Source organism: Pleurodeles waltl, chromosome 1_1, assembly GCF_031143425.1.
Source record: "Pleurodeles waltl isolate 20211129_DDA chromosome 1_1, aPleWal1.hap1.20221129, whole genome shotgun sequence".
In the NCBI taxonomy this organism is placed as follows: Eukaryota; Metazoa; Chordata; class Amphibia; order Caudata; family Salamandridae; genus Pleurodeles; species Pleurodeles waltl.
The window spans coordinates 304,072,065-304,096,691 of record NC_090436.1 but is presented as its reverse complement, the minus strand read 5'-3'; the positions used below and the strand labels follow the sequence as shown (position 1 = coordinate 304,096,691).

Genomic DNA, 24,627 nt, shown 5'->3' with positions numbered 1-24,627 from the left:
AGGGCGGCTCCAGGTGAAATTCCTGGCGTCCGCCCCCATGGATCCAATGACGTCCGTCAGGGAGGCCTCACCCACCATCTCCGCTAGGAGTTTCGCACCATCATCTATCCATCCTTCCTTAGCTCTGGTCCCACATCTACCACCACTCTCTAGTATACAGTTGAAATCCCCACCCATCATGATTGTTCTGGAGGTGACCAGCTGTGGTCTGAGGCGCTGGAACAGCTCCCGTCTCTCACCTACATCAGAAGGCGCATACACATTGATCAGTCTAACCGGTTCTCCTGCCCATGAGCCGTCAACGACAAGAGCCCTGCCGCCTTCCAGCTCGGTGACCGAGTCCACTGTGAAGCACCTCCCTCTGACTAAGGTAGCGACTCCTACAGACCTACTGCTGTTCCCCCCAGACCAAAAAGAAGGCCCAAATGCCCACTGCTGTTCTAGGTGGGTGTATGAAGCTGAAAAAGGGATGGAGCATTCCTGAATCATGTACACATCACATTCCTGGCTGGCAAGAAAGTTCAAGGTGCTAGCACATCTGCGCTTGTCTCTGATACTTCTCACATTTATGGAAAACAATGAAATAGCCATCTTAATTAGTGTTTAAGAGTTTAACTTAGGCTCAAATACTAACTATCAAGTCAGAGTAATTAGCTGTTATCACACAGTGACAAGTCTACTTACAGGGCTGGTCAGGCTCCTGGCAGGTCTCCGGCGCGGGGGCTGTTGTCTTGGCCACCGTTGCTTGGTGCTTCTCTGAGGCTGGCTTGCCCACGTGGCTGGTCTCTGGCTCTTCCTCCTCCATGGAGGCCTCTTCCTTCTCAGCTATTGCTGGCGATGGTGGTGGGGACGCTTCCATGACGCTGGCTAGCGCCCTCATCTCCTGCAGCACTCTGGTGACTTGCTCCAGTTGGTCATCTGGACCCTCATTCCCTGGTTGTTCTTCTTCTTCTGACTCCTCTGGATCGGAGTTGGGGTTGTGGTTGCTCAGGTGTTTCTTCCTGGTCTTCTTTGTTACTTGTGGGGGACTGTGCCTCCTTTTCCTGCGCTCCTGTTTTGTCCAGGGTTCTTCTTCCTGGTTCTCAGAGGCGAGTTGGGGAGCGTTGTCTGTTGGCATACTCTCAGGGATGGCAGGCATTCCTTCTTCTGTGCTCTGTGGCTCCAGGACTGGCGTGGAGCCTTGGTCAGGTTTGACTTGCTCCTGCCTGGGGCCTTTCCTCCTCCCAGTTTCCTTGGTCTTTCTGGGTGCTGGGACTGGAAGGCTGGCCACGGCAGCCTCCTCCTGTGCCTCTCTCCCAGGAGGTTTGGCCGCCTGGGCATAGGACTTGGCTCTTTGCGGGCAGTCTTTGAAACGGTGGCCCACTGCACCGCAGAGGTTGCAGGGGGCTTCCTCTTTGCATGCCCTGGCTGTGTGTCCTTCTCTTTTGCAGTTCTTGCACACTTGCACTGTGCAATCTTTAGCGGTGTGGCCCGGTTTACTACACTTGTTGCACAGTCTGGGCTGCCCGGGGTAGAAGAGGTAGCCCGAGTCGCGCCCTAGGGAGAAGCTTGAAGGAGGGTGATGGATTCCATCCGGGGCGGCCGGGTCCTCTTTCAGCTTCACCATGACTGTCCATTTACCATCCCATATTCCATCACTGTCCAGGTTGCGGGAGGGTTCTCTCGTCACTGTGCAGTGTCGGCGTAGGAAGGTGGTCAGGTCCTGGATGTTGACATGCGGGTTGTAGACGTGCACGGTCATCCTCTTCACCTCCAACACGAGTTGGCACTCCAGGTGGAAGTCGGCGAAGGGTTTCTCGTCCCGTCTTGACCAGCACATCTGCCAGTATCTCCTGCAGATTGATTCCGACATGAACGTCAGCAGGTAAGTGCCTTTGGGTGCATCTGACATTATGCACCAAAGCTCAGCTGCTGTGAACCCCATCTTGGTCACCAGCAACTCTGTGAAAGTCTTTCTGCTCAGCTCTGGTGTGGAGCCATCCGATTCCACCTTCCTCTGCATCTTCACCGTGTTGTGGAACCAGGGGTTCAGCGGTCTGCTCATCCTGTCCTTGCTGTTGCGGCGTGCCTTGGGAAGGGTCCTTCAGGGAGCTGCAGCAGGTAGGTACTCCTCAGGCCTGCTCCTGGTGGCTGGCAGTGGTTCCCTTCAGGCAGGCAGGGAAGCTTGGCAGGCAGGGGTTCCCCTCAGCAGGCAGGCAGGCAGGCAGGCCTCAGTATCCAGGCAGCTCCAGCAGGCAAGGAAGGGTCTCCAGCAGGCAAGCAGCTCCAGCAGGCAGGTGAGAGTCCACAGCAGGCGGTTCCAGCAGGCAGGCGAAGTCCACAGCAGGCAGGTGAAGGTCCACAGCAGGCAGGCAGGCAGGCAGGTTTCAGCAGGCAGGTATCTTCAGCAGGATGCAGCTCCAGTAATAGCACTTAAAAGTGCCCTTGTGTGCATATAGCACCAGGTAGTTCTTTGGCAGAACAGTGACCTCTAGTGGACACTAAAGGTACTGCAGGCACGGGGTGATCGTGGTGTCTCCCCTGCCAGGTAAGTATGAGTTGGAAGGGGACAGGGCAAGGGGGGCCCGCTTGGCATCTCCCTGCAGAGCGAGGGTGGCATCCACAGAGGCAAGGCCTGAGGCGGGGCAGAGCATGGGCGTGGGGGCGCAAAGTGACCAGCCAAGGCCCCGCAGACCCTTTGGGCAAAGCCGTTGCCTACCCAAAGCTGCTTCCCAGAAGCCTCGGCCGGCCGGCCAGTGAAATTTACATGACCACGCCATCCAGCAGAGCCAATCAGGGCCTTGCTTTCAGGATCCTCTCCATTGCTGAGAATTTGGGCAAGGGTAGAGTACAGCATGCTGACAGGTGGGCTCGCCAGGTGGAAAGAAGGCCCAGAAGCAGAGTTGGAGGCTTCTGAGCCTACAGAACTGCCACTAAGCCCTACTCTAGGGCTAGGCAGTGCTTTTGTTGGCCAAAGCCAGGGAAAAGGCCTGCCGGGGAGCAGTGTTTCGCGCCCTGAGCCCCTCACGCCTTCCCGAACGCTCCCAAACGCGGCAGAACCCTCGCCGGGCAGAGCCCTCGCCGGGCCCAGGCCTGGTGGCCTCAGCCATAGTCTTGGCCCCAGAAGGCAAGGGTGAGGACTACAGGCTGACAGCCGGTCCACAAGCCCAGGGGCTTAGCTGAGAGGGACAGACCTGTCACCTAGCCAGGGCCTACTTTCCTCTCTCTGGATAGGTCCCCTGAGTGGGAGGCGGCAGCTATCCCAGCACTCCCCAGGCTCCTGAATTTGCATGCCTCTTCCCCTTGCCCAGCCCCATTTCCAGCCTGCTGCAGCACCCAGAAGGAAGCTGGAGAGACAGCTAAGGGTGCTCCAGAGTGGTTTTTCTTGTTGCCTTTCTTGATACCAGAGATCAGGGGAAAGCGCGAACGCAGTCCCCCACTACCAGAAATTATGCAGTCGAGTATCCCGCATTTGGGGACATCGCAGGGGTCAGCACATCCGAAGTGCAATGGATGAGCCTCACCCTGGGAGAACCACCTTCGTGATCATGGTGTCTCCCCTGCCAGGTAAGTATGAGTTGGAAGGGGACAGGGCAAGGGGGGCCCGCTTGGCATCTCCCTGCAGAGCGAGGGTGGCATCCACAGAGGCAAGGCCTGAGGCGGGGCAGAGCATGGGCGTGGGGGCGCAAAGTGACCAGCCAAGGCCCCGCAGACCCTTTGGGCAAAGCCGTTGCCTACCCAAAGCTGCTTCCCAGAAGCCTCGGCCGGCCGGCCAGTGAAATTTACATGACCACGCCATCCAGCAGAGCCAATCAGGGCCTTGCTTTCAGGATCCTCTCCATTGCTGAGAATTTGGGCAAGGGTAGAGTACAGCATGCTGACAGGTGGGCTCGCCAGGTGGAACGAAGGCCCAGAAGCAGCTTTTGAGGCCCTTTCCCAGCATTCCCCAGGCTCCTGAATTTGCATGCCTCTTCCCCTTGCCCAGCCCCATTTCCAGCCTACTGCAGCACCCAGAAGGAAGCTGGAGAGACAGCTAAGGGTGCTCCAGAGTGGTTTTTCTTGTTGCCTTTCTTGATACCAGAGATCAGGGGAAAGCGCGAACGCAGTCCCCCACTACCAGAAATTATGCAGTCGAGTATCCCGCATTTGGGGACATCGCAGGGGTCAGCACATCCGAAGTGCAATGGATGAGCCTCACCCTGGGAGAACCACCTTCGTGATCATGGTGTCTCCCCTGCCAGGTAAGTATGAGTTGGAAGGGGACAGGGCAAGGGGGGCCCGCTTGGCATCTCCCTGCAGAGCGAGGGTGGCATCCACAGAGGCAAGGCCTGAGGCGGGGCAGAGCATGGGCGTGGGGGCGCAAAGTGACCAGCCAAGGCCCCGCAGACCCTTTGGGCAAAGCCGTTGCCTACCCAAAGCTGCTTCCCAGAAGCCTCGGCCGGCCGGCCAGTGAAATTTACATGACCACGCCATCCAGCAGAGCCAATCAGGGCCTTGCTTTCAGGATCCTCTCCATTGCTGAGAATTTGGGCAAGGGTAGAGTACAGCATGCTGACAGGTGGGCTCGCCAGGTGGAAAGAAGGCCCAGAAGCAGAGTTGGAGGCTTCTGAGCCTACAGAACTGCCACTAAGCCCTACTCTAGGGCTAGGCAGTGCTTTTGTTGGCCAAAGCCAGGGAAAAGGCCTGCCGGGGAGCAGTGTTTCGCGCCCTGAGCCCCTCACGCCTTCCCGAACGCTCCCAAACGCGGCAGAACCCTCGCCGGGCAGAGCCCTCGCCGGGCCCAGGCCTGGTGGCCTCAGCCATAGTCTTGGCCCCAGAAGGCAAGGGTGAGGACTACAGGCTGACAGCCGGTCCACAAGCCCAGGGGCTTAGCTGAGAGGGACAGACCTGTCACCTAGCCAGGGCCTACTTTCCTCTCTCTGGATAGGTCCCCTGAGTGGGAGGCGGCAGCTATCCCAGCACTCCCCAGGCTCCTGAATTTGCATGCCTCTTCCCCTTGCCCAGCCCCATTTCCAGCCTGCTGCAGCACCCAGAAGGAAGCTGGAGAGACAGCTAAGGGTGCTCCAGAGTGGTTTTTCTTGTTGCCTTTCTTGATACCAGAGATCAGGGGAAAGCGCGAACGCAGTCCCCCACTACCAGAAATTATGCAGTCGAGTATCCCGCATTTGGGGACATCGCAGGGGTCAGCACATCCGAAGTGCAATGGATGAGCCTCACCCTGGGAGAACCACCTTCGTGATCATGGTGTCTCCCCTGCCAGGTAAGTATGAGTTGGAAGGGGACAGGGCAAGGGGGGCCCGCTTGGCATCTCCCTGCAGAGCGAGGGTGGCATCCACAGAGGCAAGGCCTGAGGCGGGGCAGAGCATGGGCGTGGGGGCGCAAAGTGACCAGCCAAGGCCCCGCAGACCCTTTGGGCAAAGCCGTTGCCTACCCAAAGCTGCTTCCCAGAAGCCTCGGCCGGCCGGCCAGTGAAATTTACATGACCACGCCATCCAGCAGAGCCAATCAGGGCCTTGCTTTCAGGATCCTCTCCATTGCTGAGAATTTGGGCAAGGGTAGAGTACAGCATGCTGACAGGTGGGCTCGCCAGGTGGAAAGAAGGCCCAGAAGCAGAGTTGGAGGCTTCTGAGCCTACAGAACTGCCACTAAGCCCTACTCTAGGGCTAGGCAGTGCTTTTGTTGGCCAAAGCCAGGGAAAAGGCCTGCCGGGGAGCAGTGTTTCGCGCCCTGAGCCCCTCACGCCTTCCCGAACGCTCCCAAACGCGGCAGAACCCTCGCCGGGCAGAGCCCTCGCCGGGCCCAGGCCTGGTGGCCTCAGCCATAGTCTTGGCCCCAGAAGGCAAGGGTGAGGACTACAGGCTGACAGCCGGTCCACAAGCCCAGGGGCTTAGCTGAGAGGGACAGACCTGTCACCTAGCCAGGGCCTACTTTCCTCTCTCTGGATAGGTCCCCTGAGTGGGAGGCGGCAGCTATCCCAGCACTCCCCAGGCTCCTGAATTTGCATGCCTCTTCCCCTTGCCCAGCCCCATTTCCAGCCTGCTGCAGCACCCAGAAGGAAGCTGGAGAGACAGCTAAGGGTGCTCCAGAGTGGTTTTTCTTGTTGCCTTTCTTGATACCAGAGATCAGGGGAAAGCGCGAACGCAGTCCCCCACTACCAGAAATTATGCAGTCGAGTATCCCGCATTTGGGGACATCGCAGGGGTCAGCACATCCGAAGTGCAATGGATGAGCCTCACCCTGGGAGAACCACCTTCGTGATCATGGTGTCTCCCCTGCCAGGTAAGTATGAGTTGGAAGGGGACAGGGCAAGGGGGGCCCGCTTGGCATCTCCCTGCAGAGCGAGGGTGGCATCCACAGAGGCAAGGCCTGAGGCGGGGCAGAGCATGGGCGTGGGGGCGCAAAGTGACCAGCCAAGGCCCCGCAGACCCTTTGGGCAAAGCCGTTGCCTACCCAAAGCTGCTTCCCAGAAGCCTCGGCCGGCCGGCCAGTGAAATTTACATGACCACGCCATCCAGCAGAGCCAATCAGGGCCTTGCTTTCAGGATCCTCTCCATTGCTGAGAATTTGGGCAAGGGTAGAGTACAGCATGCTGACAGGTGGGCTCGCCAGGTGGAACGAAGGCCCAGAAGCAGCTTTTGAGGCCCTTTCCCAGCATTCCCCAGGCTCCTGAATTTGCATGCCTCTTCCCCTTGCCCAGCCCCATTTCCAGCCTACTGCAGCACCCAGAAGGAAGCTGGAGAGACAGCTAAGGGTGCTCCAGAGTGGTTTTTCTTGTTGCCTTTCTTGATACCAGAGATCAGGGGAAAGCGCGAACGCAGTCCCCCACTACCAGAAATTATGCAGTCGAGTATCCCGCATTTGGGGACATCGCAGGGGTCAGCACATCCGAAGTGCAATGGATGAGCCTCACCCTGGGAGAACCACCTTCGTGATCATGGTGTCTCCCCTGCCAGGTAAGTATGAGTTGGAAGGGGACAGGGCAAGGGGGGCCCGCTTGGCATCTCCCTGCAGAGCGAGGGTGGCATCCACAGAGGCAAGGCCTGAGGCGGGGCAGAGCATGGGCGTGGGGGCGCAAAGTGACCAGCCAAGGCCCCGCAGACCCTTTGGGCAAAGCCGTTGCCTACCCAAAGCTGCTTCCCAGAAGCCTCGGCCGGCCGGCCAGTGAAATTTACATGACCACGCCATCCAGCAGAGCCAATCAGGGCCTTGCTTTCAGGATCCTCTCCATTGCTGAGAATTTGGGCAAGGGTAGAGTACAGCATGCTGACAGGTGGGCTCGCCAGGTGGAACGAAGGCCCAGAAGCAGCTTTTGAGGCCCTTTCCCAGCATTCCCCAGGCTCCTGAATTTGCATGCCTCTTCCCCTTGCCCAGCCCCATTTCCAGCCTACTGCAGCACCCAGAAGGAAGCTGGAGAGACAGCTAAGGGTGCTCCAGAGTGGTTTTTCTTGTTGCCTTTCTTGATACCAGAGATCAGGGGAAAGCGCGAACGCAGTCCCCCACTACCAGAAATTATGCAGTCGAGTATCCCGCATTTGGGGACATCGCAGGGGTCAGCACATCCGAAGTGCAATGGATGAGCCTCACCCTGGGAGAACCACCTTCGTGATCATGGTGTCTCCCCTGCCAGGTAAGTATGAGTTGGAAGGGGACAGGGCAAGGGGGGCCCGCTTGGCATCTCCCTGCAGAGCGAGGGTGGCATCCACAGAGGCAAGGCCTGAGGCGGGGCAGAGCATGGGCGTGGGGGCGCAAAGTGACCAGCCAAGGCCCCGCAGACCCTTTGGGCAAAGCCGTTGCCTACCCAAAGCTGCTTCCCAGAAGCCTCGGCCGGCCGGCCAGTGAAATTTACATGACCACGCCATCCAGCAGAGCCAATCAGGGCCTTGCTTTCAGGATCCTCTCCATTGCTGAGAATTTGGGCAAGGGTAGAGTACAGCATGCTGACAGGTGGGCTCGCCAGGTGGAACGAAGGCCCAGAAGCAGCTTTTGAGGCCCTTTCCCAGCATTCCCCAGGCTCCTGAATTTGCATGCCTCTTCCCCTTGCCCAGCCCCATTTCCAGCCTACTGCAGCACCCAGAAGGAAGCTGGAGAGACAGCTAAGGGTGCTCCAGAGTGGTTTTTCTTGTTGCCTTTCTTGATACCAGAGATCAGGGGAAAGCGCGAACGCAGTCCCCCACTACCAGAAATTATGCAGTCGAGTATCCCGCATTTGGGGACATCGCAGGGGTCAGCACATCCGAAGTGCAATGGATGAGCCTCACCCTGGGAGAACCACCTTCGTGATCATGGTGTCTCCCCTGCCAGGTAAGTATGAGTTGGAAGGGGACAGGGCAAGGGGGGCCCGCTTGGCATCTCCCTGCAGAGCGAGGGTGGCATCCACAGAGGCAAGGCCTGAGGCGGGGCAGAGCATGGGCGTGGGGGCGCAAAGTGACCAGCCAAGGCCCCGCAGACCCTTTGGGCAAAGCCGTTGCCTACCCAAAGCTGCTTCCCAGAAGCCTCGGCCGGCCGGCCAGTGAAATTTACATGACCACGCCATCCAGCAGAGCCAATCAGGGCCTTGCTTTCAGGATCCTCTCCATTGCTGAGAATTTGGGCAAGGGTAGAGTACAGCATGCTGACAGGTGGGCTCGCCAGGTGGAACGAAGGCCCAGAAGCAGCTTTTGAGGCCCTTTCCCAGCATTCCCCAGGCTCCTGAATTTGCATGCCTCTTCCCCTTGCCCAGCCCCATTTCCAGCCTACTGCAGCACCCAGAAGGAAGCTGGAGAGACAGCTAAGGGTGCTCCAGAGTGGTTTTTCTTGTTGCCTTTCTTGATACCAGAGATCAGGGGAAAGCGCGAACGCAGTCCCCCACTACCAGAAATTATGCAGTCGAGTATCCCGCATTTGGGGACATCGCAGGGGTCAGCACATCCGAAGTGCAATGGATGAGCCTCACCCTGGGAGAACCACCTTTTTTTTTTTTTTTTTTTTTTTTTTTTTTTTTTTTTTTTTTTTTCTCAAAAACCTTTATTAAGTGCTTTAAGTAGGCGATACATAGGTTTTTAAAGAGTGGTACCTCTTCCCTTAGGAAGGGCAGTCCAGTTCAACTTTGTTTCAAATCACATTTTAACAACACAGTCAGTTTACATATGAAATAAGTAGTAAAGGGGGGTTTGGTTTCTTGGGGCAGTGTGGGGAGTTCAGTGGGAAGGAGGGGTTAGGGTTTACAGTTCTTCCTCCTTCTCACCCTCCTTGTTGTCCTTGTCTGTGTAGTCTCTCAGCAGGTTGAGTACCATTCGGCGGCACGCTTCCCTGCTCACCACCTCCCCGTTGGTCACCAGTCGGGTCCTGGCATACAAGAGGATGTCCTTTATGCAGCAGAGGATTCTCCAGCATCCTTGGATAGCCTCCACTGAGTGTGTCTTTGGAAACAGCCCATACAGCACAGAGTGGTGAGTGATGTTTGGGTATGGGATGTGGTCTTCCATTTCTTGTTTTAAGGCTCCCCGCAGTCTCTGGGCAAAAGGGCAGGCCCAGAACAGATGGTATGTAGTTTCCTCTGCAGGGCAACCCCTTGGGCATTCTCTGTGTGGGCACAGGCCCCTGCTGTGCATGAATGACCGGACTGGCAGTCCCCCTTTCACGGCCATCCATGCAATGTCTTTGTGCCTGTTGGTTAGGGATGGGGAGGATACATTTTCCCACACCCTTGTTGCTGTAGCAGGTGGCAGGTCGCTCACTGGTTCTGTGGTGTCCCTGGACCTGATTAGTCTGTGGATTGTCCTGGGCTTCCATAGGCTTGGTGTGACACAGTTCAGCCCAAATTCCACCACAAACTTCTCAATCTCCTTGTAGTACCAGGGGAGGTCCCAGTTGAACATTGTTGCATTCTCCCACTTATCCCATCCCAGTCTTCTCCATACTGGGAGCAGGAAGAAGCGGAAGACCCTGTAAGCTGAGTGATCCTTGTTCTCGTTCGTCAGGGTTATTCGGACGCAGCCACACACAAAGAAGGCTCTGAGGATTGTCGGGATGTCAGGGACTGCCTTCCCTCCCTTGCGATGCTCCTTGTGCATGACTGTCCTTTTCACCCTGTCCATCTTTGAGTGCCAAACAAAGTGGAAAACCATGCTGTTCACAGCCCGTGCTACGTTGGCCAGGAGTGGCCAGGCCTGTGTCACATACTGCAGCACGGGCAGTGCGTCGTTCCTGAGCACCAGAGCCTTTCCTTCAATGCTCAGGTGTCTCAAGCTCCAAAAGCCCAGTTTCTGCTTGACTTTGGCCAGGCGTTCGTTCCAGCTTTTCGCCGCCGCTCCTGGTCCCCCAAACCAGATACCGAGGATCTTTACCAGTCCTGCCTCAACGGGGAAAGGGAGAGGCTCGTTACATAGGTCCCAGCGGCCAAAAAGCTTTGCCTGTGATTTGTCCACGTTGATCTTTGCTCCTGATGCTTTGCCAAAGTCCTTGCATGCCTCCAGCAGGGACTGGACCGATTTCCCATCTGTGCAGAAGAGGGTGACGTCGTCCATGTACAGCGAACACTTGACTTCTTTCTTTGCGTCTCCTGGTGTCGGGATCCCTCTGATGTTCGGGTTCTTCCTGATGTACTCCGCGAGTAGCTCTATAACCAAAACAAACAAAGAGGGCGAGAGCGGGCAGCCTTGTCTTACCCCAGACCTGATAGGAAAGGGGTCTGTTTTCCAACCATTTACCATGACTGAACTGAAAATGTCTGTATACATTATTCTAACATAATTGCAGAAACGCTCCCCCAGCCCAAAACCCTGCAGTACCCTCTCCATGAACTCATGGGAGACGCGGTCGAAGGCCTTTTCCTGATCGAGACAGACCAGCGCAGCGTGAATATTCCGGTCTGTGATGTATTGGATCGTGTCCCTGATCAGTGCTAGGCTGTCCGCCACTCTGCGTCCTGGTACCCCACAGGTCTGGTCTGGGTGAACTAACTCTCCCATAGCGCTCTTGAGTCTATTCACCATTGTCTTTGCCAGGATCTTGTAGTCCACATTCAGGAGAGAGATGGGACGCCAGTTCTTGAGGTCACATCTCTCCCCCTTATGTTTATACAGGAGTGCGATCGTTCCTTCCCTTAATGTGTGGGGCATGACTCCCTCCTGCTCCATCTCCTCATACAGCTCCAGAAGGTCTGCTCCCACTAGGTCCCACAGTGAAGTGTAGAATTCAATTGGTAGACCATCACTGCCTGGCGTCTTTCCTGACTTGAAGGATTTAACTGCAATGTGCAGCTCCTCCAGAGTGAGGGGTGCGTTGAGGACTTCCCTTGCTGGTGTGGAGACCTTTCTCGGGATACCTGCCAAAAACCTTTCTGCCTGATCCCCATCTGACCTCTTCTCTGAGTAGAGGTCCCCATAGAAATCTGTCACAGCCTTCCTAATGTCTTCCTTGGTGTCACACAAAATTCCCTCCCTGTTGCGCAGTTGAACCAGTGGGGTGTGCGCAGAGTGGACTTTCTTAAAGAAGAAGGAGTTGCATTTCTCCCCCTTTTCCAGGTTCTCCACCTTAGAACGGAAGATGATCCTCCTGGATTCCTCATGAAAGTGCTCGCTCAGCTCTTTCTTGACTGCCTCCAGAGGGTTCATGACGTCCCATCCCCGGAGTTGGAGGTCGTGCAGTTCTTGCAGCTGTTGCTGCAGTCTACTGAACTCCCTCTTCCTCCCCCTTGCTGCTTTCCTGCCCACGTTCTTAAAGAAATCCTGAATCCTGCCTTTCACCCATTCCCACCATTCCCCTATGGACTGGAAGGTGTCTTTCATGTCTTGCCACTCACTGTAAGTCCTCCTCAGCTCCTCCTGTACATCCTCTCTCCCCAGCAGAGAGCTATTCAGTTTCCAGGTGCCCGGACCTGTCAGGAACTTCCCTGTTAGTTCCCCCTGAAACCTGATAGCCCTGTGGTCAGAGAAATGCACTGTCACCATGGAGTGCTGCCTGATCCTCACTGATCTAGAGGTGAAAACAAAGTCTATCCTGGATCGCACAGATCCATCAGGGCGGCTCCAGGTGAAATTCCTGGCGTCCGCCCCCATGGATCCAATGACGTCCGTCAGGGAGGCCTCACCCACCATCTCCGCTAGGAGTTTCGCACCATCATCTATCCATCCTTCCTTAGCTCTGGTCCCACATCTACCACCACTCTCTAGTATACAGTTGAAATCCCCACCCATCATGATTGTTCTGGAGGTGACCAGCTGTGGTCTGAGGCGCTGGAACAGCTCCCGTCTCTCACCTACATCAGAAGGCGCATACACATTGATCAGTCTAACCGGTTCTCCTGCCCATGAGCCGTCAACGACAAGAGCCCTGCCGCCTTCCAGCTCGGTGACCGAGTCCACTGTGAAGCACCTCCCTCTGACTAAGGTAGCGACTCCTACAGACCTACTGCTGTTCCCCCCAGACCAAAAAGAAGGCCCAAATGCCCACTGCTGTTCTAGGTGGGTGTATGAAGCTGAAAAAGGGATGGAGCATTCCTGAATCATGTACACATCACATTCCTGGCTGGCAAGAAAGTTCAAGGTGCTAGCACATCTGCGCTTGTCTCTGATACTTCTCACATTTATGGAAAACAATGAAATAGCCATCTTAATTAGTGTTTAAGAGTTTAACTTAGGCTCAAATACTAACTATCAAGTCAGAGTAATTAGCTGTTATCACACAGTGACAAGTCTACTTACAGGGCTGGTCAGGCTCCTGGCAGGTCTCCGGCGCGGGGGCTGTTGTCTTGGCCACCGTTGCTTGGTGCTTCTCTGAGGCTGGCTTGCCCACGTGGCTGGTCTCTGGCTCTTCCTCCTCCATGGAGGCCTCTTCCTTCTCAGCTATTGCTGGCGATGGTGGTGGGGACGCTTCCATGACGCTGGCTAGCGCCCTCATCTCCTGCAGCACTCTGGTGACTTGCTCCAGTTGGTCATCTGGACCCTCATTCCCTGGTTGTTCTTCTTCTTCTGACTCCTCTGGATCGGAGTTGGGGTTGTGGTTGCTCAGGTGTTTCTTCCTGGTCTTCTTTGTTACTTGTGGGGGACTGTGCCTCCTTTTCCTGCGCTCCTGTTTTGTCCAGGGTTCTTCTTCCTGGTTCTCAGAGGCGAGTTGGGGAGCGTTGTCTGTTGGCATACTCTCAGGGATGGCAGGCATTCCTTCTTCTGTGCTCTGTGGCTCCAGGACTGGCGTGGAGCCTTGGTCAGGTTTGACTTGCTCCTGCCTGGGGCCTTTCCTCCTCCCAGTTTCCTTGGTCTTTCTGGGTGCTGGGACTGGAAGGCTGGCCACGGCAGCCTCCTCCTGTGCCTCTCTCCCAGGAGGTTTGGCCGCCTGGGCATAGGACTTGGCTCTTTGCGGGCAGTCTTTGAAACGGTGGCCCACTGCACCGCAGAGGTTGCAGGGGGCTTCCTCTTTGCATGCCCTGGCTGTGTGTCCTTCTCTTTTGCAGTTCTTGCACACTTGCACTGTGCAATCTTTAGCGGTGTGGCCCGGTTTACTACACTTGTTGCACAGTCTGGGCTGCCCGGGGTAGAAGAGGTAGCCCGAGTCGCGCCCTAGGGAGAAGCTTGAAGGAGGGTGATGGATTCCATCCGGGGCGGCCGGGTCCTCTTTCAGCTTCACCATGACTGTCCATTTACCATCCCATATTCCATCACTGTCCAGGTTGCGGGAGGGTTCTCTCGTCACTGTGCAGTGTCGGCGTAGGAAGGTGGTCAGGTCCTGGATGTTGACATGCGGGTTGTAGACGTGCACGGTCATCCTCTTCACCTCCAACACGAGTTGGCACTCCAGGTGGAAGTCGGCGAAGGGTTTCTCGTCCCGTCTTGACCAGCACATCTGCCAGTATCTCCTGCAGATTGATTCCGACATGAACGTCAGCAGGTAAGTGCCTTTGGGTGCATCTGACATTATGCACCAAAGCTCAGCTGCTGTGAACCCCATCTTGGTCACCAGCAACTCTGTGAAAGTCTTTCTGCTCAGCTCTGGTGTGGAGCCATCCGATTCCACCTTCCTCTGCATCTTCACCGTGTTGTGGAACCAGGGGTTCAGCGGTCTGCTCATCCTGTCCTTGCTGTTGCGGCGTGCCTTGGGAAGGGTCCTTCAGGGAGCTGCAGCAGGTAGGTACTCCTCAGGCCTGCTCCTGGTGGCTGGCAGTGGTTCCCTTCAGGCAGGCAGGGAAGCTTGGCAGGCAGGGGTTCCCCTCAGCAGGCAGGCAGGCAGGCAGGCCTCAGTATCCAGGCAGCTCCAGCAGGCAAGGAAGGGTCTCCAGCAGGCAAGCAGCTCCAGCAGGCAGGTGAGAGTCCACAGCAGGCGGTTCCAGCAGGCAGGCGAAGTCCACAGCAGGCAGGTGAAGGTCCACAGCAGGCAGGCAGGCAGGCAGGTTTCAGCAGGCAGGTATCTTCAGCAGGATGCAGCTCCAGTAATAGCACTTAAAAGTGCCCTTGTGTGCATATAGCACCAGGTAGTTCTTTGGCAGAACAGTGACCTCTAGTGGACACTAAAGGTACTGCAGGCACGGGGTGATCGTGGTGTCTCCCCTGCCAGGTAAGTATGAGTTGGAAGGGGACAGGGCAAGGGGGGCCCGCTTGGCATCTCCCTGCAGAGCGAGGGTGGCATCCACAGAGGCAAGGCCTGAGGCGGGGCAGAGCATGGGCGTGGGGGCGCAAAGTGACCAGCCAAGGCCCCGCAGACCCTTTGGGCAAAGCCGTTGCCTACCCAAAGCTGCTTCCCAGAAGCCTCGGCCGGCCGGCCAGTGAAATTTACATGACCACGCCATCCAGCAGAGCCAATCAGGGCCTTGCTTTCAGGATCCTCTCCATTGCTGAGAATTTGGGCAAGGGTAGAGTACAGCATGCTGACAGGTGGGCTCGCCAGGTGGAAAGAAGGCCCAGAAGCAGAGTTGGAGGCTTCTGAGCCTACAGAACTGCCACTAAGCCCTACTCTAGGGCTAGGCAGTGCTTTTGTTGGCCAAAGCCAGGGAAAAGGCCTGCCGGGGAGCAGTGTTTCGCGCCCTGAGCCCCTCACGCCTTCCCGAACGCTCCCAAACGCGGCAGAACCCTCGCCGGGCAGAGCCCTCGCCGGGCCCAGGCCTGGTGGCCTCAGCCATAGTCTTGGCCCCAGAAGGCAAGGGTGAGGACTACAGGCTGACAGCCGGTCCACAAGCCCAGGGGCTTAGCTGAGAGGGACAGACCTGTCACCTAGCCAGGGCCTACTTTCCTCTCTCTGGATAGGTCCCCTGAGTGGGAGGCGGCAGCTATCCCAGCACTCCCCAGGCTCCTGAATTTGCATGCCTCTTCCCCTTGCCCAGCCCCATTTCCAGCCTGCTGCAGCACCCAGAAGGAAGCTGGAGAGACAGCTAAGGGTGCTCCAGAGTGGTTTTTCTTGTTGCCTTTCTTGATACCAGAGATCAGGGGAAAGCGCGAACGCAGTCCCCCACTACCAGAAATTATGCAGTCGAGTATCCCGCATTTGGGGACATCGCAGGGGTCAGCACATCCGAAGTGCAATGGATGAGCCTCACCCTGGGAGAACCACCTTCGTGATCATGGTGTCTCCCCTGCCAGGTAAGTATGAGTTGGAAGGGGACAGGGCAAGGGGGGCCCGCTTGGCATCTCCCTGCAGAGCGAGGGTGGCATCCACAGAGGCAAGGCCTGAGGCGGGGCAGAGCATGGGCGTGGGGGCGCAAAGTGACCAGCCAAGGCCCCGCAGACCCTTTGGGCAAAGCCGTTGCCTACCCAAAGCTGCTTCCCAGAAGCCTCGGCCGGCCGGCCAGTGAAATTTACATGACCACGCCATCCAGCAGAGCCAATCAGGGCCTTGCTTTCAGGATCCTCTCCATTGCTGAGAATTTGGGCAAGGGTAGAGTACAGCATGCTGACAGGTGGGCTCGCCAGGTGGAACGAAGGCCCAGAAGCAGCTTTTGAGGCCCTTTCCCAGCATTCCCCAGGCTCCTGAATTTGCATGCCTCTTCCCCTTGCCCAGCCCCATTTCCAGCCTACTGCAGCACCCAGAAGGAAGCTGGAGAGACAGCTAAGGGTGCTCCAGAGTGGTTTTTCTTGTTGCCTTTCTTGATACCAGAGATCAGGGGAAAGCGCGAACGCAGTCCCCCACTACCAGAAATTATGCAGTCGAGTATCCCGCATTTGGGGACATCGCAGGGGTCAGCACATCCGAAGTGCAATGGATGAGCCTCACCCTGGGAGAACCACCTTCGTGATCATGGTGTCTCCCCTGCCAGGTAAGTATGAGTTGGAAGGGGACAGGGCAAGGGGGGCCCGCTTGGCATCTCCCTGCAGAGCGAGGGTGGCATCCACAGAGGCAAGGCCTGAGGCGGGGCAGAGCATGGGCGTGGGGGCGCAAAGTGACCAGCCAAGGCCCCGCAGACCCTTTGGGCAAAGCCGTTGCCTACCCAAAGCTGCTTCCCAGAAGCCTCGGCCGGCCGGCCAGTGAAATTTACATGACCACGCCATCCAGCAGAGCCAATCAGGGCCTTGCTTTCAGGATCCTCTCCATTGCTGAGAATTTGGGCAAGGGTAGAGTACAGCATGCTGACAGGTGGGCTCGCCAGGTGGAACGAAGGCCCAGAAGCAGCTTTTGAGGCCCTTTCCCAGCATTCCCCAGGCTCCTGAATTTGCATGCCTCTTCCCCTTGCCCAGCCCCATTTCCAGCCTACTGCAGCACCCAGAAGGAAGCTGGAGAGACAGCTAAGGGTGCTCCAGAGTGGTTTTTCTTGTTGCCTTTCTTGATACCAGAGATCAGGGGAAAGCGCGAACGCAGTCCCCCACTACCAGAAATTATGCAGTCGAGTATCCCGCATTTGGGGACATCGCAGGGGTCAGCACATCCGAAGTGCAATGGATGAGCCTCACCCTGGGAGAACCACCTTTTTTTTTTTTTTTTTTTTTTTTTAAGTTTCAAAAACCTTTATTAAGTGCTTTAAGTAGGCGATACATAGGTTTTTAAAGAGTGGTGCCTCTTCCCTTAGGAAGGGCAGTCCAGTTCAACTTTGTTTCAAATCACATTTTAACAACACGGTCAGTTTACATATGAAATAAGTAGTAAAGGGGGGGGGTTTGGTTTCTTGGGGCAGTGTGGGGAGTTCAGTGGGAAGGAGGGGTTAGGGTTTACAGTTCTTCCTCCTTCTCACCCTCCTTGTTGTCCTTGTCTGTGTAGTCTCTCAGCAGGTTGAGTACCATTCGGCGGCACGCTTCCCTGCTCACCACCTCCCCGTTGGTCACCAGTCGGGTCCTGGCATACAAGAGGATGTCCTTTATGCAGCAGAGGATTCTCCAGCATCCTTGGATAGCCTCCACTGAGTGTGTCTTTGGAAACAGCCCATACAGCACAGAGTGGTGAGTGATGTTTGGGTATGGGATGTGGTCTTCCATTTCTTGTTTTAAGGCTCCCCGCAGTCTCTGGGCAAAAGGGCAGGCCCAGAACAGATGGTATGTAGTTTCCTCTGCAGGGCAACCCCTTGGGCATTCTCTGTGTGGGCACAGGCCCCTGCTGTGCATGAATGACCGGACTGGCAGTCCCCCTTTCACGGCCATCCATGCAATGTCTTTGTGCCTGTTGGTTAGGGATGGGGAGGATACATTTTCCCACACCCTTGTTGCTGTAGCAGGTGGCAGGTCGCTCACTGGTTCTGTGGTGTCCCTGGACCTGATTAGTCTGTGGATTGTCCTGGGCTTCCATAGGCTTGGTGTGACACAGTTCAGCCCAAATTCCACCACAAACTTCTCAATCTCCTTGTAGTACCAGGGGAGGTCCCAGTTGAACATTGTTGCATTCTCCCACTTATCCCATCCCAGTCTTCTCCATACTGGGAGCAGGAAGAAGCGGAAGACCCTGTAAGCTGAGTGATCCTTGTTCTCGTTCGTCAGGGTTATTCGGACGCAGCCACACACAAAGAAGGCTCTGAGGATTGTCGGGATGTCAGGGACTGCCTTCCCTCCCTTGCGATGCTCCTTGTGCATGACTGTCCTTTTCACCCTGTCCATCTTTGAGTGCCAAACAAAGTGGAAAACCATGCTGTTCACAGCCCGTGCTACGTTGGCCAGGAGTGGCCAGGCCTGTGTCACATACTGCAGCACGGGCAGTGCGTCGTTCCTGAGCACCAGAGCCTTTCCTTCAATGCTCAGGTGTCTCAAGCTCCAAAAGCCTAGTTTCTGCTTGACTTTGGCCAGGCGTTCGTTCCAGCTTTTCGCCGCCGCTCCTGGTCCCCCAAACCAGATACCGAGGATCTTTACCAGTCCTGCCTCAACGGGGAAAGGGAGAGGCTCGTTACATAGGTCCCAGCGGCCAAAAAGCTTTGCCTGTGATTTGTCCACGTTGATCTTTGCTCCTGATGCTTTGCCAAAGTCCTTGCATGCCTCCAGCAGGGACTGGACCGATTTCCCATCTGTGCAGAAGAGGGTGACGTCGTCCATGTACAGCGAACACTTGACTTCTTTCTTTGCGTCTCCTGGTGTCGGGATCCCTCTGATGTTCGGGTTCTTCCTGATGTACTCCGCGAGTAGCTCTATAACCAAAACAAACAAAGAGGGCGAGAGCGGGCAGCCTTGTCTTACCCCAGACCTGATAGGAAAGGGGTCTGTTTTCCAACCATTTACCATGACTGAACTGAAAATGTCTGTATACATTATTCTAACATAATTGCAGAAGCGCTCCCCCAGCCCAAAACCCTGCAGTACCCTCTCCATGAACTCATGGGAGACGCGGTCGAAGGCCTTTTCCTGATCGAGACAGACCAGCGCAGCGTGGATATTCCGGTCTGTGATGTATTGGATCGTGTCCCTGATCAGTGCTAGGCTGTCCGCCACTCTGCGTCCTGGTACCCCACAGGTCTGGTCTGGGTGAACTAACTCTCCCATAGCGCTCTTGAGTCTATTCACCATTGTCTTTGCCAGGATCTTGTAGTCCACATTCAGGAGAGAGATGGGACGCCAGTTCTTGAGGTCACATCTCTCCCCCTTATGTTTATACAGGAGTGCGATCGTTCCTTCCCTTAATGTGTGGGGCATGACTCCCTCCTGCTCCATCTCCTCATACAGCTCCAGAAGGTCTGCTCCCACTAGGTCCCACAGTGAAGTGTAGAATTCAATTGGTAGACCATCACTGCCTGGCGTCTTTCCTGACTTGAAGGATTTAACTGCAATGTGCAGCTCCTCCAGAGTGAGGGGTGCGTTGAGGACTTCCCTTGCTGGTGTGGAGACCTTTCTCGGGATACCTGCCAAAAACCTTTCTGCCTGATCCCCATCTGACCTCTTCTCTGAGTAGAGGTCCCCATAGAAATCTGTCACAGCCTTCCTAATGTCTTCCTTGGTGTCACACAAAATTCCCTCCCTGTTGCGCAGTTGAACCAGTGGGGTGTGCGCAGAGTGGACTTTCTTAAAGAAGAAGGAGTTGCATTTCTCCCCCTTTTCCAGGTTCTCCACCTTAGAACGGAAGATGATCCTCCTGGATTCCTCATGAAAGTGCTCGCTCAGCTCTTTCTTGACTGCCTCCAGAGGGTTCATGACGTCCCATCCCCGGAGTTGGAGGTCGTGCAGTTCTTGCAGCTGTTGCTGCAGTCTACTGAACTCCCTCTTCCTCCCCCTTGCTGCTTTCCTGCCCACGTTCTTAAAGAAATCCTGAATCCTGCCTTTCACCCATTCCCACCATTCCCCTATGGACTGGAAGGTGTCTTTCATGTCTTGCCACTCACTGTAAGTCCTCCTCAGCTCCTCCTGTACATCCTCTCTCCCCAGCAGAGAGCTATTCAGTTTCCAGGTGCCCGGACCTGTCAGGAACTTCCCTGTTAGTTCCCCCTGAAACCTGATAGCCCTGTGGTCAGAGAAATGCACTGTCACCATGGAGTGCTGCCTGATCCTCACTGATCTAGAGGTGAAAACAAAGTCTATCCTGGATCGCACAGATCCATCAGGGCGGCTCCAGGTGAAATTCCTGGCGTCCGCCCCCATGGATCCAATGACGTCCGTCAGGGAGGCCTCACCCACCATCTCCGCTAGGAGTTTCGCACCATCATCTATCCATCCTTCCTTAGCTCTGGTCCCACATCTACCACCACTCTCTAGTATACAGTTGAAATCCCCACCCATCATGATTGTTCTGGAGGTGACCAGCTGTGGTCTGAGGCGCTGGAACAGCTCCCGTCTCTCACCTACATCAGAAGGCGCATACACATTGATCAGTCTAACCGGTTCTCCTGCCCATGAGCCGTCAACGACAAGAGCCCTGCCGCCTTCCAGCTCGGTGACCGAGTCCACTGTGAAGCACCTCCCTCTGACTAAGGTAGCGACTCCTACAGACCTACTGCTGTTCCCCCCAGACCAAAAAGAAGGCCCAAATGCCCACTGCTGTTCTAGGTGGGTGTATGAAGCTGAAAAAGGGATGGAGCATTCCTGAATCATGTACACATCACATTCCTGGCTGGCAAGAAAGTTCAAGGTGCTAGCACATCTGCGCTTGTCTCTGATACTTCTCACATTTATGGAAAACAATGAAATAGCCATCTTAATTAGTGTTTAAGAGTTTAACTTAGGCTCAAATACTAACTATCAAGTCAGAGTAATTAGCTGTTATCACACAGTGACAAGTCTACTTACAGGGCTGGTCAGGCTCCTGGCAGGTCTCCGGCGCGGGGGCTGTTGTCTTGGCCACCGTTGCTTGGTGCTTCTCTGAGGCTGGCTTGCCCACGTGGCTGGTCTCTGGCTCTTCCTCCTCCATGGAGGCCTCTTCCTTCTCAGCTATTGCTGGCGATGGTGGTGGGGACGCTTCCATGACGCTGGCTAGCGCCCTCATCTCCTGCAGCACTCTGGTGACTTGCTCCAGTTGGTCATCTGGACCCTCATTCCCTGGTTGTTCTTCTTCTTCTGACTCCTCTGGATCGGAGTTGGGGTTGTGGTTGCTCAGGTGTTTCTTCCTGGTCTTCTTTGTTACTTGTGGGGGACTGTGCCTCCTTTTCCTGCGCTCCTGTTTTGTCCAGGGTTCTTCTTCCTGGTTCTCAGAGGCGAGTTGGGGAGCGTTGTCTGTTGGCATACTCTCAGGGATGGCAGGCATTCCTTCTTCTGTGCTCTGTGGCTCCAGGACTGGCGTGGAGCCTTGGTCAGGTTTGACTTGCTCCTGCCTGGGGCCTTTCCTCCTCCCAGTTTCCTTGGTCTTTCTGGGTGCTGGGACTGGAAGGCTGGCCACGGCAGCCTCCTCCTGTGCCTCTCTCCCAGGAGGTTTGGCCGCCTGGGCATAGGACTTGGCTCTTTGCGGGCAGTCTTTGAAACGGTGGCCCACGGCACCGCAGAGGTTGCAGGGGGCTTCCTCTTTGCATGCCCTGGCTGTGTGTCCTTCTCTTTTGCAGTTCTTGCACACTTGCACTGTGCAATCTTTAGCGGTGTGGCCCGGTTTACTACACTTGTTGCACAGTCTGGGCTGCCCGGGGTAGAAGAGGTAGCCCGAGTCGCGCCCTAGGGAGAAGCTTGAAGGAGGGTGATGGATTCCATCCGGGGCGGCCGGGTCCTCTTTCAGCTTCACCATGACTGTCCATTTACCATCCCATATTCCATCACTGTCCAGGTTGCGGGAGGGTTCTCTCGTCACTGTGCAGTGTCGGCGTAGGAAGGTGGTCAGGTCCTGGATGTTGACATGCGGGTTGTAGACGTGCACGGTCATCCTCTTCACCTCCAACACGAGTTGGCACTCCAGGTGGAAGTCGGCGAAGGGTTTCTCGTCCCGTCTTGACCAGCACATCTGCCAGTATCTCCTGCAGATTGATTCCGACATGAACGTCAGCAGGTAAGTGCCTTTGGGTGCATCTGACATTATGCACCAAAGCTCAGCTGCTGTGAACCCCATCTTGGTCACCAGCAACTCTGTGAAAGTCTTTCTGCTCAGCTCTGGTGTGGAGCCATCCGATTCCACCTTCCTCTGCATCTTCACCGTGTTGTGGAACCAGGGGTTCAGCGGTCTGCTCATCCTGTCCTTGCTGTTGCGGCGTGCCTTGGGAAGGGTCCTTCAGGGAGCTGCAGCAGGTAGGTACTCCTCAGGCCTGCTCCTGGTGGCTGGCAGTGGTTCCCTTCAGGCAGGCAGGGAAGCTTGGCAGGCAGGGGTTCCCCTCAGCAGGCAGGCAGGCAGGCAGGCCTCAGTATCCAGGCAGCTCCAGCAGGCAAGGAAGGGTCTCCAGCAGGCAAGCAGCTCCAGCAGGCAGGTGAGAGTCCACAGCAGGCGGTTCCAGCAGGCAGGCGAAGTCCACAGCAGGCAGGTGAAGGTCCACAGCAGGCAGGCAGGCAGGCAGGTTTCAGCAGGCAGGTATCTTCAGCAGGATGCAGCTCCAGTAATAGCACTTAAAAGTGCCCTTGTGTGCATATAGCACCAGGTAGTTCTTTGGCAGAACAGTGACCTCTAGTGGACACTAAAGGTACTGCAGGCACGGGGTGATCGTGGTGTCTCCCCTGCCAGGTAAGTATGAGTTGGAAGGGGACAGGGCAAGGGGGGCCCGCTTGGCATCTCCCTGCAGAGCGAGGGTGGCATCCACAGAGGCAAGGCCTGAGGCGGGGCAGAGCATGGGCGTGGGGGCGCAAAGTGACCAGCCAAGGCCCCGCAGACCCTTTGGGCAAAGCCGTTGCCTACCCAAAGCTGCTTCCCAGAAGCCTCGGCCGGCCGGCCAGTGAAATTTACATGACCACGCCATCCAGCAGAGCCAATCAGGGCCTTGCTTTCAGGATCCTCTCCATTGCTGAGAATTTGGGCAAGGGTAGAGTACAGCATGCTGACAGGTGGGCTCGCCAGGTGGAAAGAAGGCCCAGAAGCAGAGTTGGAGGCTTCTGAGCCTACAGAACTGCCACTAAGCCCTACTCTAGGGCTAGGCAGTGCTTTTGTTGGCCAAAGCCAGGGAAAAGGCCTGCCGGGGAGCAGTGTTTCGCGCCCTGAGCCCCTCACGCCTTCCCGAACGCTCCCAAACGCGGCAGAACCCTCGCCGGGCAGAGCCCTCGCCGGGCCCAGGCCTGGTGGCCTCAGCCATAGTCTTGGCCCCAGAAGGCAAGGGTGAGGACTACAGGCTGACAGCCGGTCCACAAGCCCAGGGGCTTAGCTGAGAGGGACAGACCTGTCACCTAGCCAGGGCCTACTTTCCTCTCTCTGGATAGGTCCCCTGAGTGGGAGGCGGCAGCTATCCCAGCACTCCCCAGGCTCCTGAATTTGCATGCCTCTTCCCCTTGCCCAGCCCCATTTCCAGCCTGCTGCAGCACCCAGAAGGAAGCTGGAGAGACAGCTAAGGGTGCTCCAGAGTGGTTTTTCTTGTTGCCTTTCTTGATACCAGAGATCAGGGGAAAGCGCGAACGCAGTCCCCCACTACCAGAAATTATGCAGTCGAGTATCCCGCATTTGGGGACATCGCAGGGGTCAGCACATCCGAAGTGCAATGGATGAGCCTCACCCTGGGAGAACCACCTTCGTGATCATGGTGTCTCCCCTGCCAGGTAAGTATGAGTTGGAAGGGGACAGGGCAAGGGGGGCCCGCTTGGCATCTCCCTGCAGAGCGAGGGTGGCATCCACAGAGGCAAGGCCTGAGGCGGGGCAGAGCATGGGCGTGGGGGCGCAAAGTGACCAGCCAAGGCCCCGCAGACCCTTTGGGCAAAGCCGTTGCCTACCCAAAGCTGCTTCCCAGAAGCCTCGGCCGGCCGGCCAGTGAAATTTACATGACCACGCCATCCAGCAGAGCCAATCAGGGCCTTGCTTTCAGGATCCTCTCCATTGCTGAGAATTTGGGCAAGGGTAGAGTACAGCATGCTGACAGGTGGGCTCGCCAGGTGGAAAGAAGGCCCAGAAGCAGAGTTGGAGGCTTCTGAGCCTACAGAACTGCCACTAAGCCCTACTCTAGGGCTAGGCAGTGCTTTTGTTGGCCAAAGCCAGGGAAAAGGCCTGCCGGGGAGCAGTGTTTCGCGCCCTGAGCCCCTCACGCCTTCCCGAACGCTCCCAAACGCGGCAGAACCCTCGCCGGGCAGAGCCCTCGCCGGGCCCAGGCCTGGTGGCCTCAGCCATAGTCTTGGCCCCAGAAGGCAAGGGTGAGGACTACAGGCTGACAGCCGGTCCACAAGCCCAGGGGCTTAGCTGAGAGGGACAGACCTGTCACCTAGCCAGGGCCTACTTTCCTCTCTCTGGATAGGTCCCCTGAGTGGGAGGCGGCAGCTATCCCAGCACTCCCCAGGCTCCTGAATTTGCATGCCTCTTCCCCTTGCCCAGCCCCATTTCCAGCCTGCTGCAGCACCCAGAAGGAAGCTGGAGAGACAGCTAAGGGTGCTCCAGAGTGGTTTTTCTTGTTGCCTTTCTTGATACCAGAGATCAGGGGAAAGCGCGAACGCAGTCCCCCACTACCAGAAATTATGCAGTCGAGTATCCCGCATTTGGGGACATCGCAGGGGTCAGCACATCCGAAGTGCAATGGATGAGCCTCACCCTGGGAGAACCACCTTCGTGATCATGGTGTCTCCCCTGCCAGGTAAGTATGAGTTGGAAGGGGACAGGGCAAGGGGGGCCCGCTTGGCATCTCCCTGCAGAGCGAGGGTGGCATCCACAGAGGCAAGGCCTGAGGCGGGGCAGAGCATGGGCGTGGGGGCGCAAAGTGACCAGCCAAGGCCCCGCAGACCCTTTGGGCAAAGCCGTTGCCTACCCAAAGCT

The 24,627-nt window shown here is 56.5% G+C and overlaps 11 non-coding genes and 2 pseudogenes across 11 annotated transcripts; all 13 read right to left on the bottom strand.

The window, feature by feature from the left end:
* Nucleotides 1-3,390: 3,390 nt before the first annotated feature.
* LOC138293037 (U1 spliceosomal RNA) lies at nt 3,391-3,554 on the bottom strand. The gene has a single exon (XR_011202883.1). It is a non-coding gene; the product is annotated as a U1 spliceosomal RNA (small nuclear RNA).
* A 510-nt stretch (nt 3,555-4,064) lies between these two features.
* Nucleotides 4,065-4,228, bottom strand: LOC138293034 (U1 spliceosomal RNA). Its single transcript, XR_011202882.1, has one exon. It is a non-coding gene; the product is annotated as a U1 spliceosomal RNA (small nuclear RNA).
* Nucleotides 4,229-5,083: 855 nt separating this feature from the next.
* LOC138293028 (U1 spliceosomal RNA) lies at nt 5,084-5,247 on the bottom strand. Its single transcript, XR_011202881.1, has one exon. It is a non-coding gene; the product is annotated as a U1 spliceosomal RNA (small nuclear RNA).
* An 855-nt stretch (nt 5,248-6,102) lies between these two features.
* LOC138293022 (U1 spliceosomal RNA) lies at nt 6,103-6,266 on the bottom strand. Its single transcript, XR_011202880.1, has one exon. It is a non-coding gene; the product is annotated as a U1 spliceosomal RNA (small nuclear RNA).
* Nucleotides 6,267-6,776: 510 nt separating this feature from the next.
* On the bottom strand, nt 6,777-6,940 carry LOC138293020 (U1 spliceosomal RNA). The gene has a single exon (XR_011202879.1). It is a non-coding gene; the product is annotated as a U1 spliceosomal RNA (small nuclear RNA).
* Nucleotides 6,941-7,450: 510 nt separating this feature from the next.
* LOC138293016 (U1 spliceosomal RNA) lies at nt 7,451-7,614 on the bottom strand. The gene has a single exon (XR_011202875.1). It is a non-coding gene; the product is annotated as a U1 spliceosomal RNA (small nuclear RNA).
* Nucleotides 7,615-8,124: 510 nt separating this feature from the next.
* Nucleotides 8,125-8,288, bottom strand: LOC138293011 (U1 spliceosomal RNA). The gene has a single exon (XR_011202873.1). It is a non-coding gene; the product is annotated as a U1 spliceosomal RNA (small nuclear RNA).
* A 510-nt stretch (nt 8,289-8,798) lies between these two features.
* Nucleotides 8,799-8,936, bottom strand: LOC138291863 (U1 spliceosomal RNA; annotated as a pseudogene).
* A 6,432-nt stretch (nt 8,937-15,368) lies between these two features.
* Nucleotides 15,369-15,532, bottom strand: LOC138293008 (U1 spliceosomal RNA). Its single transcript, XR_011202872.1, has one exon. It is a non-coding gene; the product is annotated as a U1 spliceosomal RNA (small nuclear RNA).
* A 510-nt stretch (nt 15,533-16,042) lies between these two features.
* On the bottom strand, nt 16,043-16,206 carry LOC138293001 (U1 spliceosomal RNA). The gene has a single exon (XR_011202871.1). It is a non-coding gene; the product is annotated as a U1 spliceosomal RNA (small nuclear RNA).
* Nucleotides 16,207-16,716: 510 nt separating this feature from the next.
* Nucleotides 16,717-16,854, bottom strand: LOC138292024 (U1 spliceosomal RNA; annotated as a pseudogene).
* Nucleotides 16,855-23,273: 6,419 nt separating this feature from the next.
* On the bottom strand, nt 23,274-23,437 carry LOC138292999 (U1 spliceosomal RNA). The gene has a single exon (XR_011202868.1). It is a non-coding gene; the product is annotated as a U1 spliceosomal RNA (small nuclear RNA).
* Nucleotides 23,438-24,292: 855 nt separating this feature from the next.
* LOC138292997 (U1 spliceosomal RNA) lies at nt 24,293-24,456 on the bottom strand. Its single transcript, XR_011202867.1, has one exon. It is a non-coding gene; the product is annotated as a U1 spliceosomal RNA (small nuclear RNA).
* Between the last annotated feature and the right edge of the window lie 171 nt (nt 24,457-24,627).